General features: G+C 42.1%; 1 protein-coding gene across 2 annotated transcripts in view; it reads left to right on the plus strand.

Moving 5' to 3' along the window:
- GPC6 (glypican 6) overlaps positions 1 to 17,630 on the plus strand; it is a 796,530-nt gene that overhangs the window by 126,545 nt on the left and 652,355 nt on the right. The window lies entirely within an intron of this gene.

The following is a 17,630-nucleotide window of genomic DNA, read 5'->3' on the forward strand; positions in this document are numbered from 1 at the left end:
ATGGGAAACTTTTAAAGAAACTTAATGCACACTTATACTTTGAACTGCTCCGACATCTCTCATTTTCCACCAGCATTAAAGGCAAACAGTAGAGTACAGTAAGAAAGGGTGGCTGGTTCTTTGTGATTGTGGAAAGTGCCTATTGTGCAGTTCATAAATTGAGTATTATTGGCAGAGGAGATGGTTATACATTACTGAGTTCAGCAGTCTGAAGACCTGGCTACAGAGCTGTCATTAAAATGAATGCTAAATGAGGTTCATTTGGATTAGCTCATATGCACAAGCCAGTGATTGATTTTCACAGTCTGGCTAACAGAACATTTTTCTAGACTTTGGTGCAATTACATTACTATTATGATTTTTTCAATTTTCCCTAGTATTATGTTTTAATAGAATCTTTGAGGCTACCTGCTACTGATAAGTCTTGATTTAATTGGATCTGAAAAATCTCAGCGCCAGAAAGTTCATCTTTTTTATTTTTCAGACACAAATTGCTTTCTCCCTCTCTCTTTCTCTCTTTCCTTTTTCCTGGCTCTTATACACAAAACGGGTATTTGCATATATCAGATTTAACCCTAGTGACACAATTCTTCTGTTGGAAATGCATCACTGGAATTTTTAAAGTGATACTTCTTTTAAGATAAGATTTAAAGACTGTATGCTATACAAACCTCCCAAATGAAATGTGATGTATGTTGTTGGTGGGTGGTTAAAAATAAAATAAAATCAACCACAGTGAAAAATATCATGAACTGATAATCAATTCAGGACATTTGTGTCAATTCATTACTGGCTGGGCTATATTACAAGGTTGGGACTCAAGAATGTGACCATCTTATATAATTTGCACCCCTTTACCTGGCTGGATGGGACGCGGGTGGTGCTGTGGGTTAAACCACAAGGCGTAGGACTTGCCAATCAGAAGGTTGGCGGTTCGAATCCCCATGACAGGGTGAGCTCCCGTTGCTCAGTCCCTGCTCCTGCCAACCTAGCAGTTCGAAAGCACGTCAAAGTGCAAGTAGATCAATAGGTGCAAAGGTAAATGGTGTTTCTGTGCACTGCTCTTGTTCGCCAGAAGCGGCTTAGTCATGCTGGCCACATCACCCGGAAGCTGTACACCGGCTCCCTTGGCCAGTAAAGTGAGATGAGTGCCGCAACCCCAGAGTCGGCCACAACTGGACCTAATGGTCAGGGGTCCCTTTACCTTTACCTTACCTGGCTGGACACAGTGGGAGTGCCTCTCATAGGGAGGATTTCCTGTAGACCTTGTGAGATCCAACTTCCTTTGTGTATGCCCTTCTAGCAATCAGATGTAGTTGGCTTTGACTGCCTTATTTTAGACATCCCACACCTACAACGTGTAGGAGTGCTATGCAAATACCCTTTCAGCACAAGAAAACAGCAGGTGTTGTAGAGGAACCAGCTTTTAACTCACATTAGTGGATTGGTTCACCCCAGTGTGGTGTAGTGGTTAAGAGTGGTGGACTCGTAATCTGGGGAACTGGGTTCGCTTCCCCGCTCCTCCACATGCAGCTGCTGGGTGACCTTGGGCTAGTCACACTTCTCTGAAGTCTCTCAGCCTCACTCACCTTACAGAGTGTTTGTTGTGGGGGAGGAATGAAAGGAGATTGTGAGCCGCTTTGAGACTCCTTAGGGTAGTGATAAAGCGGGATATCAAATCCAAAAATCCAAACCACAGCTGTTACCAAATCTGCTTGTGTGACTGGACATGTGGGAATCTGTATCCAAGACACATATCCACTTAGAATGTTCACTCAGGTTTATTTGTTTAGTTGTTATAATCATTTAAAATACACCTAGGGTTATTTATTCATTTTTTATAATTGTTTACAATCTGCCCTTCGCTGAAAGGGTGGAAAATCCATAAACATTTAAATCAAAAATCTGCAATGTAGAAACTAAGCAGAACACAGGAACGTCAATAAAACTCAACATAAAATTGCAGATAAGCACACACATGCTTGGGAACTTTACTGGAGATGATTTTGAGCTGCAGACAATTGCATTGGCTACAGATACCTTGCTTGCTTTGGGGGATTTTAGCAATGATCAATAAAAGCAATGTCAAAGTGCTTGCTCTGGGGAGCTAGCAGTAATCACATTGGGGCTGCAACAGTAATATTTATTTATAGACGAGTAAAACGGTTTAGTAGCAAAAATAATGGTCACTGCACTTGGAAAGACCATTTTGCAGAGTTAAAAGGGCTAATAGTACTTTACATAGACCACCCATCCCACATTGCCAGCACATTGCCCATATTGCACAGAGGCATTATTATTATTATTATTATTATTATTATTATTATTATTAAAATTTGTTCCCTACACCAAAGCCTCTAGGTACCGTGCAATATACAAAATAGGAAATATAACTAAAAACCTATAAGCCATCCTTCCATTATTCATATGTAAAACATTTCCCCAACAAAAATATCCCCAATATAAACAATAAAAGTTGTCATTGAGAGAAAGACGTTAACTCTAAAAACCTAAAAACATGCCATTGTTTAAACAGTTTAAAAGCCTGATTAAAGAGTCCTTTGAATGGCACCAAAAAGATTGCACAGAAGATGCTAGATAGACTTCAATGGGGAAAGTGTTCCCCAGGGTGGGGGCACCACCCAACAGGCCCTGTCTCATCATCATGCCATGCACCTCTGATAAAAGGAGCACCCTGAGAATGGCCTCTGTAGATGGTATTAAGGTTTGGGTAGCCTGATATGGGTAGAGTCGTTCCTTCAGAAATTGAAGGTACTATAAGGCATGATTTTATAGGTTAATACCAGCTCCTTGAATCTGGCTTGAAAGTGTACTGGCAGCCGGTACAAGTGAACAAGGACTGACATAATATGTTCAGAATGCCTGGTCCTGTTTAGGAACGTCACTGTCAAATTGTACATCAGCTGAAGTTTCTGTACTATGTTCAGTGGCAGCCCCACATAAAACACATTGCAGTAGTCTGGATGGGAGATTACCAGCATATGGAGATCATTAATGCTAGGTTATCCCCAACAAGATATGGCTGAAAAATGGGTCAGGAGCCTAAGCTGATGAAATGTACTCTATGCCATGGAGGTGTCATGCCTAGCCCTGACTTGGTACCAGTCATGAAGTCCTCAGAGGACAATTCGGAAGGCAGAGCCCTCAGAAACTAATGCTGAGGATCCTCTTCCTGGGCCTTTCTGGTTGGTATGTGGGAAAGGGTCCCTGGAACTCTCAAAGGAAGAGGTTGATCTGTCCCTGAGACCTTTTTCTCACTTATTTTACTAGGTAGCATGGAGAGAATAAATGCTTAGGCATTTGGGTTTTGAAAATGTTAGTTTGACTAATAAAACGCACCTGGATTTGAATATACTATGTCATCTCTAAACAGAATAGGTGAAATAAAATGAAGTGTAAGTAAAATAATATGAATAAGATTTATCTTCTTTGGCACCACCATTCCTTAGCTTATACTCTTATTCCCATATTTATGCTAAGCGGAGGGCTATGACAGCTGTCAAATTCACAAGAAAATGTGCGGTTCAACTAGTCTTTGAATGAAACCTTAATGAGATCTTATTTGCTCTTCATAAAAACAATGGGAAATTTTATGTTGCATGTTTCATAAAGGAGCACAGAAATACAGTAAATAGAGACGTAGTGCTAAATGTAAAGACTGGTGAGGCGGTTTCTGTAGGGCTCCCTCTCTCCACAGCAGCTAGAAAAATATATGTGAAAATAACAAAACAAGTAAAATGTATCTGCTTAGAGAAGTGCTTCAGGCGGGTGCTCTCGGCTCCTTGTATCCAAGTCAAAATTTGCTTACCTGGATCATATTATGTTTCTAAATGACTTGATTGGAACTTTGCAGGTGATTCTTGAGAGAGCCAGTGTGGCATATTGCTTAGAGTGTTGGACTTGGGAGACCCATGACCTAGGTCAGTCCGTGTCTCTCAGCTTTGTTTATTCAACAGGGCGATTGTGAGGATAAAGTAAGGAGTAGGTCAACCATGTACCGTATTTTTTGCTCTATAAGACTCACTTTTTCCCTTCTAAAAAGTAAGGGGAAATGTGTGTGCGTCTTATGGAGCGAATGCAGGCTGTGCAGCTATCCCAGAAGCCAGAACAGCAATAGGGATTGCTGCTTTCACTGCGCAGCGATCCCTCTTGCTGTTCTGGCTTCTGGGATTCAGAATTTTTTTTTTCTTGTTTTCCTCCTCCAAAAACTAGGTGCGTCTTGTGGTCTGGTGTGTCTTATAGAGCAAAAAATACGGTACATCGCCTTGAGCTCCTTGGAGAAAACATGGGATATATATGTTGTAATAATATTATGGGGCCAGTCCCATCTTAATGTCAGGGAGCTGAAGCATGGGCTTCTTGGTTGTCCCATTGCAGACACTTTGCCATAGTGGACAGCATGGTGGGGTGGCGGTGCTCACCTCCCGACATCTGAGTCACTGCTGCTTCCCTGGAAAGAGAGGATGATGAGTGAGTTGCCAGGGAGGTTGGCACAGTGCAAATGCTCAAGCAGGAACACAGGATTAGCTCCACTGATGCATTTGCACCACACTTCCCTGCCACCATTTATCTTTCCTGGTAAGCAGCAGCGACTCAGCTGTTGGGAGGTCACTGCCACAACACCATCCATTACTATGACTTCATCACACTAGCTCTGAGCTAGGAGATGGGATGGATGAACTTGCTTACTTACTTAAAACCTTTAAACAGGATTGTGTTTTGGCCAGAAACTTAGTAATCTTTGTTACTCAGTACTGGATGAGTTCCCATTTAGCACATCTCACAGGGCTGGAAATCATATTCTGAAAGGTCAGCTGTTCAAAAAGTAATTAAAATGGGGGAATAAAGTTAACCTTCTCTTGGAAGAAAAGCTATATCAATATACATATCTGAAGGAAGTCTCTTTTCCATAACTTGTTGACATGGCTCAATTTCAGGAAGTATAAATCAGTTAGATATGGAATCCATGGATATAAAGTTTGGATCACATGGACACAGCTGTTTCAAAAGGAGAACTCTTGAAAGAAAAATTATATTTCTGCCAATTGCTTTGTCTCATTGTCATGACCTTTGATTTTCTCATCAAATTCATGGCCAAAGGATTAAAGATATTGGACTGAGAAAACTACTGTGATGTTCCACTCAGAGTTAGCTTTGCGGTCCTCCCTGGAATTACCATCTGTTACAGAGACCTCTCTTCACTATAGATTTTTGTGCCATAGGTTCAGACAATCTAGATTTATTGCTTCCTTTTTCTTCTGTGGGATATTTTACTGAGTTGATCAGCAGGTGTGTGCCCTGCTCTGAAGCGTTATGAGATTATGAGGTCTGCTGTAATGTCTTTCCCTTATAAGATCCCAAAACACCAAAGTGCCAGTATAGTACATTATCCACCCGGGCACTAAAAGCCTGCCTAACCTCAAGCATACAGGCAGGCCACTCAACTGAATTCCACTATAATAACCATTAATTTGAGAACATGTAAATGGATATATGTGCAAATCACATACTCCACTACTGCATTCCATGACTGAGGAGTTCATTAAGTCAAGTGCTGTGGCAGATTTTTATTTTTTTTAAATATAAAAAACCTTTCTCTTAATTCCTTGGCCAGTGATAGTAAAGCTAGAAATCACAGATGTATAACAAAGAGAGAAAAGATAAAATTGTATTATAGGAGCTAAGAGCTGGTAAAGATGCTGTCAAACAGCTCTTAACCTCAGAAACTTCTTCCTGATGTTGAGTTGGAATCTCCTTGCTTGTAACTTGAATCCATTGGTTCGGATCCTAGCCTCGGGAGCAGCAGAAAACAAGCTTGCTCCGTCTTCCAAAAGTGTGGCAGCCCTTTCGATATTTGAAGATGGCTATCATCTCTCCTCTCAGTTTCCTCCTTACCAGGCTAAACATACGCAACTCCTTCAACCATTCCTCATAAGGCTTGGTCTCTAGACCCTTTGTCATAATGGCCACCCTCCAGGAGTCTTTGGGGTTTTGCAGGTCTTTTAGCTTTCTTTGTTCTGGGCAAGTATCTCTCTTCAGATTTGACACCATTTCTTAGGGTTTTATTTTAATGGGAATCGATGTCACTTCAGCTCTCACTGTGAACAGCTGCAAAGGAGTGGTGAGGGAAGCTGCGTTACTGATTAATAGTGAGGGGGACTGCTGTGCTGTAACCTTATTCATTCCAGGGAAGACGAAGCAAGGCACACCAGGGATTCTCAGCTCACACCAGGTGAAACAAAACTAAATTAACTATCCCAGGAATTAGATGGCTTCACAACCCGTGACAAGTAAATCTTCTAGATCAGCTAGAAGGGTGTCCTATTAGGCTTTGGTTGTGGTTGTAACTAATATTTACAGAACAGTAAAAATGAAACATTTCTGGGGTAATAATGTTTTGCTTTGCTTTCAAAGGAAACACATACTGGGTTAGGAACATGCATGCCAAACCAACAGCTATGAGGAACTTGAATGCATTATCTAACCTGGGTTTCCTTATGGCATATTTACTGTATAAACTTGTAGCTTCCGGGTGCCAATTTCATTGCCATAAGTCCCCACCCCCAAATAAAATACTATGAATTATAATTGGGGAGAGTGCTGAAAATTCTTAGTCAGAGATCCCAACCCCTATCCCTCTTACTAACTTACATTTCACAGGGTTTTGTACTTAACTCGTGCACATTCAGTTTTATGCTGTTGCCAAAAAGAAAGGAAGGAAGGAAGGAAGGAAGGAAGGAAGGAAGGAAGGAAGGGGGGCGACTTTGGCAATCCCACTCATCATTGCACTCAATGTTTTTTGACAATATATAATTTTGGCTTTATGCATTATCCCTAGAATATAACTCCTGTGTAAGTCTACTGTCCTGTTAAATCCTGCAAAGTCTGAAATCTAGCTATGGACACCTGAGTCTGTTCACAGGATCCCATCCCTGTTTCTTAAAGGTACTATGGGTTTATTTCGTTCCTTGCTACTGATTACCTTTACCTTATACATGACTTATGGTATAACAACAACAACAACAGCAGTGTTGGTGTTTTGTCAGTTTCACAATTTTGTGGTGTAAAATGCAGTCTGAAAAGTGCTATTGACTATATCCAGGCAGAGCAAACAGAAGAAGGTCTGCATAATTCTGCACTCTCTATTTCATTCTTACTGAAATGCTGCACAAAAACCTTCTCTGTGATGAACCAGCATAAGGATGTGAAGAGTGCTAGAAGAGTACTTGCTCCCACTATCTTTAGCTCATCTTGCCAGCTACTGATGCAAGCAACAAATAGCCACAGGTCAACTCACAAAAAGATTCCTCTATCAATACAATAAGGCTCATGTACGTCATAAGACAATGCAGGGCTTTCTGCAAACACAAATATTTGTTTGCATTTGAATTCAGTCCAATGATTCCAGGGATGCTCCTTTGCATGTATTGCTTGAGCTATGCCTGCAAAATAGGGGGAAATACTGTGGGTGCTACCTACCTGCCATAGTGACCCATGGGGCTTGGAGGAGGTCAGGTTCCACCTGCCAGTTCTAATTCCCAATCCAAATAAAAGGTCTGATCCAAAGGCACATGAGATTGCTGCCTTCCTGAAGCTGCACAGGTCTGGGTCTGGCAGTGCCTGGATTGGACAATAATAGGAACCACAGGTATCCCACTTTGCGGCTCATGATGGAAGAAAGCTAAAGTATAAAAGTACATAAAAGATGGTAGGGTTCTCCAACTTGTGCCACTTTCAGTGGGTCCCAATCCAGGGGGAGCGTTGCTGGGCAGCTGTCTCCAGCACACAGCTCCGTCACTGTGTGGCCAGAGTGGGATATTGCATCTACCAGCTCAACAGACGTCTAGTAACAAAAGGGAGCATTAGCGTTCCATTTTGCTGCTGCTGCAGACTCTCTGAGTGAGCTAATCTGATAGTTCCCTGACTGCCAACCCACGTGACTCCAGACCACCAGCACTGGCTAAAGAAAGTGATTTCCACAGGTGCTTGTGCCTCTTTTCCCAAGTTAGCAAAGGGAATCCTGTGTACATTCGGCACTTTGTATCATAGACAATATCCATGACTCAACTGCTTCAACTCATTGGTAGAGTTCTGAGATAGTGTGTTTGCATCAGCATTATTAAGAACTGAGCAATGGGGATTTTTGAGTGTTCAGTTAGGGACATTCAAGGAAGCCCCATTGTCTTCCTTGACTCCCTTTCCTAACTTTAAAAACCCTTGGAGGAGGATATGGCGGTGGCAAGGGTAGCCATTACTACCAATGCACAAAGCACTATTTCCCCCTACTGCTCTTTTCCTACTAGTCTCAGGATCCCCAACAAGAGTGGATGCTCTCCTACTAAAGGACTAGAGATCCTGAGACTAACAGTATGGTGAAAAAAGATGGCACTCTGTACACCTTTGGGAAGCCTTGCGCCCTCCCCCTTCTCAAGTAAGGTTGGGGGTTGTCTTGGGGAAGGGCCATGGCACACCTTCTGGAATCCTCCGAGTAAGACCTGACCTCCATAAAGTGTTCTCTCCAAGCCCCATCCCACTCAGGCAATCCAAAAGGTTATATTAATTGATGGTATTAAAGCCTGCTGAGAAATGTACCAGTAGTGACAGGATCACACACACCCTATTTCCTAATGTAGGTCATCAACTAAGGTGACTGAACTGTTTAGGTTCCATAATGTCCAGATTTTATCCTGGCTAACGGAGTCAACCAGCCTCGTTGACCTTATTTGATAACCTACAGAAATGGTGCGTAGTTCAAAGCGCTATGGGCCAGGTCTTGGAGATGACCTACATTTGACTCTTGTTTGGGGACTTCTATAGATATAATTATTTTGTTCTTTGAAGAAAAATGATATATATATGTAAGAAAATTAAATGAGGCCAGTGAGCTGCTTTTGACTTGTCTGAGCAGAACCAGGTTTTGCAGGCCATGATTAAATCTGTTTGCGTGACTCTGACACAGCAGATAACATGGAATGAATATTTGTGTATAAGAAGAAGCAAGGAGGGGAAGGAGCAGTGAAATTCAGAACAAAAAGTACTTTGGGGCCTGGAGAGGAGAATATCTAAAGAAGAAAGGGTCTAATCTACAAAATGTTACCCTATGCCATTGGAGTGCTACTTGCTTTCAATGCAGCTTTTAGTTGTAACAATACTCTAAGGACCAAACTGTTTCGAAAGGGGAATGTCAGGAAATTACTAAGGAGGCTGTTTCACTAGGAAGCAGAAGGTGAGAGGAGATTAGGGAGACGGAAGACAAGATGGATAGATATCATTAGTACCAAACTGAGGGGGCTATAAAGTAGAAGGAGCTCTGGAGTCTCTAGAGCTTATACACCACATAGAGAACAGACTGTTGAAAGCTTGTGAAACATCCACAATATGAACTCTGCAAGGAATTAACTGATAATGACTATGAAGACAACATTAATATACTCCCTTCATAAAATGCGACTTGTTCTTGTTATCAGAAAAAGCCTAGGTAATGCTCTTGTGTTAATGGCTGCATTGATCGTCTCTGCCAAAGTGGCAAGTAATACCTCCTGGAAGAAGTAACTCTCTTGCTTGGCTCGATCGTTCAATGGGAAATTAATATATATTAGAAAGTGTTAATGTGTAAGTAGCAGCAGATCCTTACAAGAATGTAATTGGAATTTATAATGAACCTGCTATTGGACCAAATTCAAGGTGATACTGTTCGTATATGAAGCTTGGGACCTGTTGACTTACCCCATATGTGCCCACTCAATTGCTTCAATCTGCAGAACTCGCACATTTACACATACCATATAATGTTCATTCTGCAACTGCAAGGAATCAATCCTTTATTGTGGCAGCATCCATGCTCTGGACTCCCTGCCTATTATATCAGGCCGGTACTTTCATTGTGCTATTTTCAATGACTGCTCAAAACTTGGCTAGCCTACCCAGACATTTTTTTCTATGATGTTTGCTTGCTTTTACATTCTGTTGATGCTAGCTACATTTTGCTAATTTTATTGTGCTTAAAGTTTCTAGATTTTTTTCATGTTCATTTGGTGAATATTTCATGTAAAGTGCAATATGTAGTTTGGTGATTTATATACTGCTTTATTACAGTTGTCTCTAAGCGGTGACAGAGAGATGAACAAATACAATAGAGATCAAATCAGTTAAAAACTAAATATAATATCAGAAATAGCTGAAATAAAAATGACTTCACTAGGCACCAGATCTTCAACAGGGAGGGGGCTAGTTTGATCTTAGCTGGAAGGGAGTTCTGTTAGCTATTTGTGAAAAAATAGACTCCCTGCACAAGACTTGAATGCAAATCTTTACTTGTCAGGTTGGCAACAGTTGAACAACGTGTGTGTGTGTGTGTGTGTGAGAGAGAGAGAGAGAGAGAGAGAGAGGGAGGGAGAGGGAGAGAGAGAATATCTATATATGAATACAATCCGTTTCTCTCCCGAGAGAGGGTTTAGTCCTTTTTGTTTTCAAAACTCCTTCATAGCAGTGCATAAATTATAAATCCGTAGCTTGCCTGTCCTTACAAACTCCTCCAGACAGTATCTGCCTGAAGGTCCCCCACTCTCACATTCTCAGTCAAAGAATCAACTAACAGAATAACCAGCCAACTGCCACCTTCTTTCCCCAGTACCATTTATTCTTTGTGAAATACCGGTACATTTGCAATGCAGATGCAATACAAATACAAACAAGTTCCACAACAATTAGTTAAATAAAAAATAAATGCATCATTTATTTATTTATTTATTTATTAAGCACACATGTAGAGTTACATCTGATGGGCAGTGCAACCCTAATATAGGAAGTCCATGAAATTCATGGTGAGGTAACTTACCTCTGTTCTAGATGCCGCTCAAGAGTGAGGCTACTGCTGGCTGAGGCAGCCTGAGTGAGGGAAAATAGCCCATGTAAGTTCTGCTGGTTTTTGCCCATGTAAGTTCTGCTGGTTTTCTAGGTCACAGTTGCGCAGAGGGAGGAAGAGAAGGAAGTTGTCCACCCCGCTCTAACTCATCACTCCTCTGAAATGCCCCTTTTTCATGACTTTCCTTAGTCTCAGCTGAGGCAGCTTCAGTAAATAAAGCTGAACTTGGGATGAGTGACTTTGGCAGATATCCAGCTGAGCTGGAATGAAGGACTTCAACTAGCTGAGCCCAGAGATCTCAACCAGAGATCCACCTGTACCAAACTCCCTTCATCCCAGCAGATCTTGGGTTTAGATGGCTCCTTAAGTCATATGCACAGAAAACAACAAACTAAAGTTAATGCAAGACTTTCAGTGGTTCTTGTGGGGGAAATTCCCCCTGGGGGTTTAGGTATGGAGGCTCACACCAAATTCTCAATTAGTCAGTCTTTATTCAGTAATGAATTGCCGCATAGTGTCCGAAAGAGTCTGCAGAACATTACGGCCCACACCATATAGGCAATATAGGGAATGCATACATTATCTTCGTTGTTACCGCTCTACCCAACCATCTTCTACCATCAGCAGCAGAGCAAGGGGGTGTAGTGGGGGCGGTCTGCCCCAGGTGTCACCACTGAGGGGGGTGACAAAATGCCAGGTGGCACTCACCGCAGGGCCTGCAGCGCTCCTGAGCCACGTGTCTCTCCCGGAAGAGACGTGGTGGTTTGGGCGCATGCAGGCTCTGTGCTGCTCCGCCCTTGGGCCCCGCCCCAGCTGCCCAATTGGCTTGCTCCACCACTGTCTATGCCAGCACCTCATCACTTCTCATGCAACCACAGTCCTTGAAAATACTGTATGTATTTGCATTGTGTGACCTTGGGCAATTTACTCTCTGTCAGACTATCCTTCTTGACAAGGTGATTCTGAGATGCCAGGCATGTCACCTAGAGGTAGGGGTGTATGAAGTTAGCAAGGCCTATTCTGACCCACATTCATCTTGGTCAACACTGTTTTCATTCTGCTGCAGTTTGGCTTCCACTCAAAACTATGCTATCCATCTCATGGTTTGCTGTAGCTGAGTTCAACACAATCAAATCATTATGTTGTCATAGCATAATTCCACAGCATTCATTTCAAAGAGAAGAAGAGTTTGGATTTGATATCCCGCTTTATCACTACCCGAAGGAGTCTCAAAGCGGCTAACATTCTCCTTTCCCTTCCTCCCCCACAACAAACACTCTGTGAAGTGAGTGGGGCTGAAAGACTTCAAAGAAGTGTGACTGGCCCAAGGTCACCCAGCAGCTGCATGTGGAGGAGTGGAGATGCGAACCCGGTTCCCCAGATTACGAGACTACCGCTCTTAACCACTACACCACACTGGCAATTTCAGAATAATGTAGACTGAGGAAGGGGAAAACAAATACAGTGGTACCTCGGGTTACATACACTTCAGGTTACAGACTCCGCTAACCAAGAAATAGTGCTTCAGGTTAATTACTTTGCTTCAGGATGAGAACAGAAATTGTGCTCCAGCAGCATGGCAGCAGCAGGAGGCCCCATTAGCTAAAGTGGTGCTTCAGGTTAAGAACAGTTTCAGGTTAAGTATGGACCTCCGAAACGAATTAAGTACTTAACCCGAGGTACCACTGTAGAGAATACCAATTGTATTACCTAATTTCCATTCCTGAGCACAAACGAATATGCAAATTTCTGCTTCTGTTTCTGCTTGGAATGGAATTTTCGGCATTCCTTCTTGAGCTCCTTGAAGGAAGGGAGGTTCTACATGCAATAGATAAATATATAATGATGCTAAAAGCCTTTCCACTGAAAGAAAGCAAGGCAGAAATCCTACTGGGCAGACACAACAGCTCTTTTGATCCTAGACTTAATTTCTATTCTTCCCTTCCAAATGATTTGAGTGGTTTACAACACTGAACATTGAACCCAATTAAACTCCACAATGAAAACTGATGATGACAGTGGCAAAAGATTGCGCACATAGCCAGGCGGCCAAAACTACAAACAAGATTAGTGGTAATCAACTTAATTTGTGAATGGCTTGCAACAGTGTTTACTGTAAAATACTTCCAGAAAGGTAGCAGAGGTGGTCATCTGTGCACTTCAGTTTTATGGTGATCACAACGAATGCTCAGTCTATCTGATACTTTCATTATTCCTCCATTACCTTTAATAGGGTCTCTCCCTTGACCTTAATGGATGGGTGAGTTCATAGGGGAAGAAGAACTTTTTAAGCTATGCAGGTTCCAGACTGTTAAAGAGCTTTTATAAGCTAATAACAGTATCTGAAATGGGGCCCTAAAGGACATTGGCAGTCAGTACAAAGTGCCACAAAACTGGTTGAATATACACCTGCCTTCTAAGTCCTGCCAGGAGCTGAACTGCAGCACTTCGTATCAACTACAGTTTCCAAACCACCTTCAAGGATAACCCAAGACAGAATATGTAGCAGTGGTTGTCATTGCATGCCAAAGGATCTGAACAAATCTGCCTCTTTCAGATGACTTTTGAAAGGGATTAGATTATTTAATGGATTATAAGGCCATCAAAGTCATGATTGCTGGATGTTGGTTCCAGCATGCCTTTGACTATCTCATCTGTTTATGAGCTCTGGTCAGGCACTGGAGGGAATGTTGGACTTTATTGTCTTCTGGGTTGATTCAGAGGATCACTTATGTTCTCAAAATATTATGTAAGATCCCAAATATGTAGACCTATTAGGAATTTCACAGTATTTTTGGAGTCACAAGTTAAGCATTGCTGCATTTCCCCCCACATTTACTTGGGAGGAAACCTCATAGAATTTGATGGAATTTACTTCTGAGTAAACATTTGCTGTGTTTTAGTCCCATTACCCTGAACAGAAAAGCTGAGTGTTTGCTTCACTTCACTTCCCACCCATCCCCATGAAAATCAGTTGGACTTCAGGATTGACTTTTAGTTTTTCCTTTTCATCTCTCTAAGTGGTTTTAGGCTTAATTCTCCCCACAATTCCTTAAAAGGAACAAAAAAAGTAAGAAACAAACTTTTTCTTGTTAATTTGCCACCTGGCAAAAACGATCAACAAATAGAAGAAAATGCATGTTTGCTAAGACAAAATGAAGTAGCAAATTAAAAGTATTTGTCTCCCTTTTTCGCTCTTTAAATTTGTTATTCGCTAATCTTGAAGTACAAGGGAAATGGTAAACTCATTGTTCAAGCTCCAGGAGTAATAAAGAGGAGAAAAACAGGTTGATTCATCCATGGCCATCTCTTGCGGTGCTTATGAGGGTTCATTCACTCGTGGATATTGCTTGTCGAGCTCAATGTCGTTGATTTTCAGTGTAATATATTTTTGCCTTTTTCATCCATGCTATTTGATAACAAGGGTGTGCGATCTACAGAGGGAGATAAACAAAGTTGTAGGCTACTGTGTTTATCACAAAAAAATTAGCTGGTGGTGCTATGGTCTAAATCACAGAGCCTAGGACTTGCTGATCAGAAGGTCGGCGGTTTGAATCCCCGCGATGGGGTGAGCTCCCGTTGCTCGGTCCCTGCTCCTGCCAACCTAGCAGTTTGAAAGCACGTCAAAGTGTAAGTAGATAAATAGGTATCACTCCGGCGGGAAACAAGTGACAGGAAACGAGACTGCCATCGGGGGTAGCAACAGAACTGACGATTCACCGTGCTAGAGAAAAAACTAAAAAATTTAGTTAGATTCACAAAGTGTTTAGGGATATCCGTACCCCTGCATCCCCCCAGAAAAAAAGCACAGGTTACCAGTAATGTTCTGGTTCTCTTGGGCTGCTCCTGACAAACTGTTTCTTGAGCATCTATCATGGTTTTGCTTGTGCAAAGCTTATGTGGGAGTTATACAAAGGGTTATACAATGCCTGCCCTTTACTGAGCATTCTTTCCAGTTCATTTGCATGGAGGTTACATGACAGTGAACATTAATCCTGATTTGCTTGCATGGACGTGGCACATCTTCCCAAATCAGTCATTTATCCCGCGCTTTTTAGCTCACTTCCCCCGTTCCTTTCCTAGATACAAAAACTCTGTTTTGTCGTTGCACCAGAGCAGGTTAATCGCTTTAGTCGTGAAGCCTGCATTTCCAGTTTGCAACTGAATCCCTCCCGCAAAACGTTGACAGTCTGAAGGTCACCCTTATTAAACTTTTTGTTGTGAGGAATGGGGAAAGTGGGGAGCAGGTACAATGTTCTGCATTTTAAAAAGCCAAAACACCACACAAGGCTGCCTTGGGTGGTTTCTCCCCTATATTTCTTGGGAAAGGGACATGACTCATTAGGAGAGCCTTTGCTTTCTATGCAGAATGTCTCAGGGTCAATCCCCACCATCTCCAGACAGGTTTGGGAGAGAATTTCTGTCTGAAAACCTGGAAAGAGGTAGCCTGTCAAACTAGACAATACTGAATTAGATGGGCCAATGGTCTTAAGAAGAAGAAGAGGAGGAGTTTGGATTTGATATCCTGCTTTATCACTACTTGAAGGCATCTCAAAGCGGCTAACATTCTCCTTTCCCTTCTTCCCCCACAACAAACACTCTGTGAGGTGAGTGGGGCTGAGAGACGTCAAAGAAGTGTGACTGGCCCAAGGTTACCCAGCAGCTGCATGTGGAGGAGCGGGGAAGCAAACCCGGTTCACCAGATTACGAGTCCACCGCTCTTAAGCACTACACCACACTGGCTCTTATACTCTTAAGCAGTATAATGAATCTTCTTATGTTCCCTTATATCTCTTATGTTCAGGCTTTTATGATCCCATTCCCCCGCTGCATGTTTAGTGGGAAAACTTTAGCCACTTGGAGATGCTGCTTGATTTTCTTCTGACTTTTTCACCTTTTGAGGCTTTGCGTGACTTGAGCATGGCCCTCTCTATAGCCCACCTTTCCTCTATCTCCTGTAGATCAATTCAGCCAATTATCTCAGTTGGATAAGCTCAGTTGGTTAGAGCATGGTGCCAATCATGCCAGGGTCACAGGCTTGATCCCCATATGGGACAGCTGCTTATTCCTGCATTACAGGGCTTTGGCCTTGATGACCCATAGGGTTCCTTCCAGCTCTACAATGATTCTAAGATCTTGTTTTGTCCTCTACTTTGCTGCAATTTGAATAAGGATGGACAAATCTGTCAATTTCAATTTAACTTGGTTTTTTCCCTCAAACTCAAGTTCAGCTGACCTCCTCAGCTTGCAAATTTTGAAAATAACAAGTCCATGTGAAAATCTGCAGCATGGGGACTGGAAGAACCATGGAGACCGTGTTGAACTCTGCTGCCGTGTCACATTGGTAAACAGAAGCGCACCACAAATTTTTGCCATCAGAGGACGAACACAATTAGTCCCTCCAGCATGCTGCTCACATCCTGTCTGTGGCACATCAACATTGCTCCAGGCCACATCTTTCTCTTTGCTCCTCCTTTCCTATCAATCATGAGCACATTGGCACAAAGGCAAGCGAGATCCAAACTAGGTGTGACATTAATTTTGCGAATCCTATTAACATGCATGTTTTTTGTGTTGTTGTTTTTTAAAATGCAAATGGCAGCTCAAGGTTTTGTTGTTGTTAAAATATTGCCCTTCCTTGGCCCAGTCCTGATGCTGCTTGCCCCTGGTGGCTATTTACATAGTAATAATAAAAAACAAAGAACCACACACATTAATTTGATTTATGCAACAGACTTTGTGTCTACTTTTGCCCAAAGGCAGAAAGGTCTAAGCTGGTTGCATTGTGGCAAGAAAGGACTGTATCAAGGGCCTTGAAAATATACTTGAAAAGTGCTACTGCTTACTGCTTACTGAACACGAAAGAAAAGCAAGTGAAACTGGTATTTACTGTCCGTATTTTCATGTCTATAATTCTATCTAATATTTCATGGGCTTTCAAAGGCTTGACTTCAATGGTTCCATAATAACAGTAGCATCCTTTGGTCAAAGTCTGTTGATACTCTGGAGCCACAGGGGCTCTTGAACTGTAAGGACTGTGTCATGTTCTACCGTATTTTTCGCTCTATAACACGCACCCGACCATAACACGCACATAGTTTTTAGAGGAGGAAAATCTGTAGGCATGCCACCCGTAGGCATTCCCTCCATAACACGCACAGACATTTCCCCTTACTTTCTAGGAGGAAAAAAGTGAGTGTTATGGTGCAAAAAATACAGTATTTTCTTCCTCAAGCACGTTGGCTAAAATGGTACTCAAATGAACTGTTTCATTCTTGTCAAGCTCAAGACTGATTTAAGCAGGAAGGAGCTCTTTCTCTTTTCATTGCCTTGAGTTCTCAAAGGCTTCAAGAGCACTATGAGAGGACAGCATAGACAATACATCTCATTAGATGGGTCGTGGGCAATGAAGCTAGTTTTTTTTTAATTGGTTTGATTTTAGATTGTGGCTGGAATCCTAACCCACCTACCTGAAAGTAAACCCCATTAGACTCAGCAGGGCGTATTTCTCAATAGACATGGTTGCATTCAGGGCTTTTTTATCCGGAACTCACCAGAATTCAGTTCCAGCACCTCCCAGGGAGATGTCATTACCATTATAATAGAACACGTGAGGTGTTCATGGTGAGTTCTGGCACCTCTTTTTCTAGAAAAATAGCACTCCTTTAAAAATGCTGTGTAAATTGCATGTAGGCTGTAATCCCAGAGATGTTTACTTTGGAGTAAGTCTCATCGAGCTCAATGG

Source organism: Podarcis pityusensis (genome assembly GCF_964106645.2).
Source record: "Podarcis pityusensis genome assembly, chromosome: 4".
Taxonomy (NCBI): Eukaryota; Metazoa; Chordata; class Lepidosauria; order Squamata; family Lacertidae; genus Podarcis; species Podarcis pityusensis.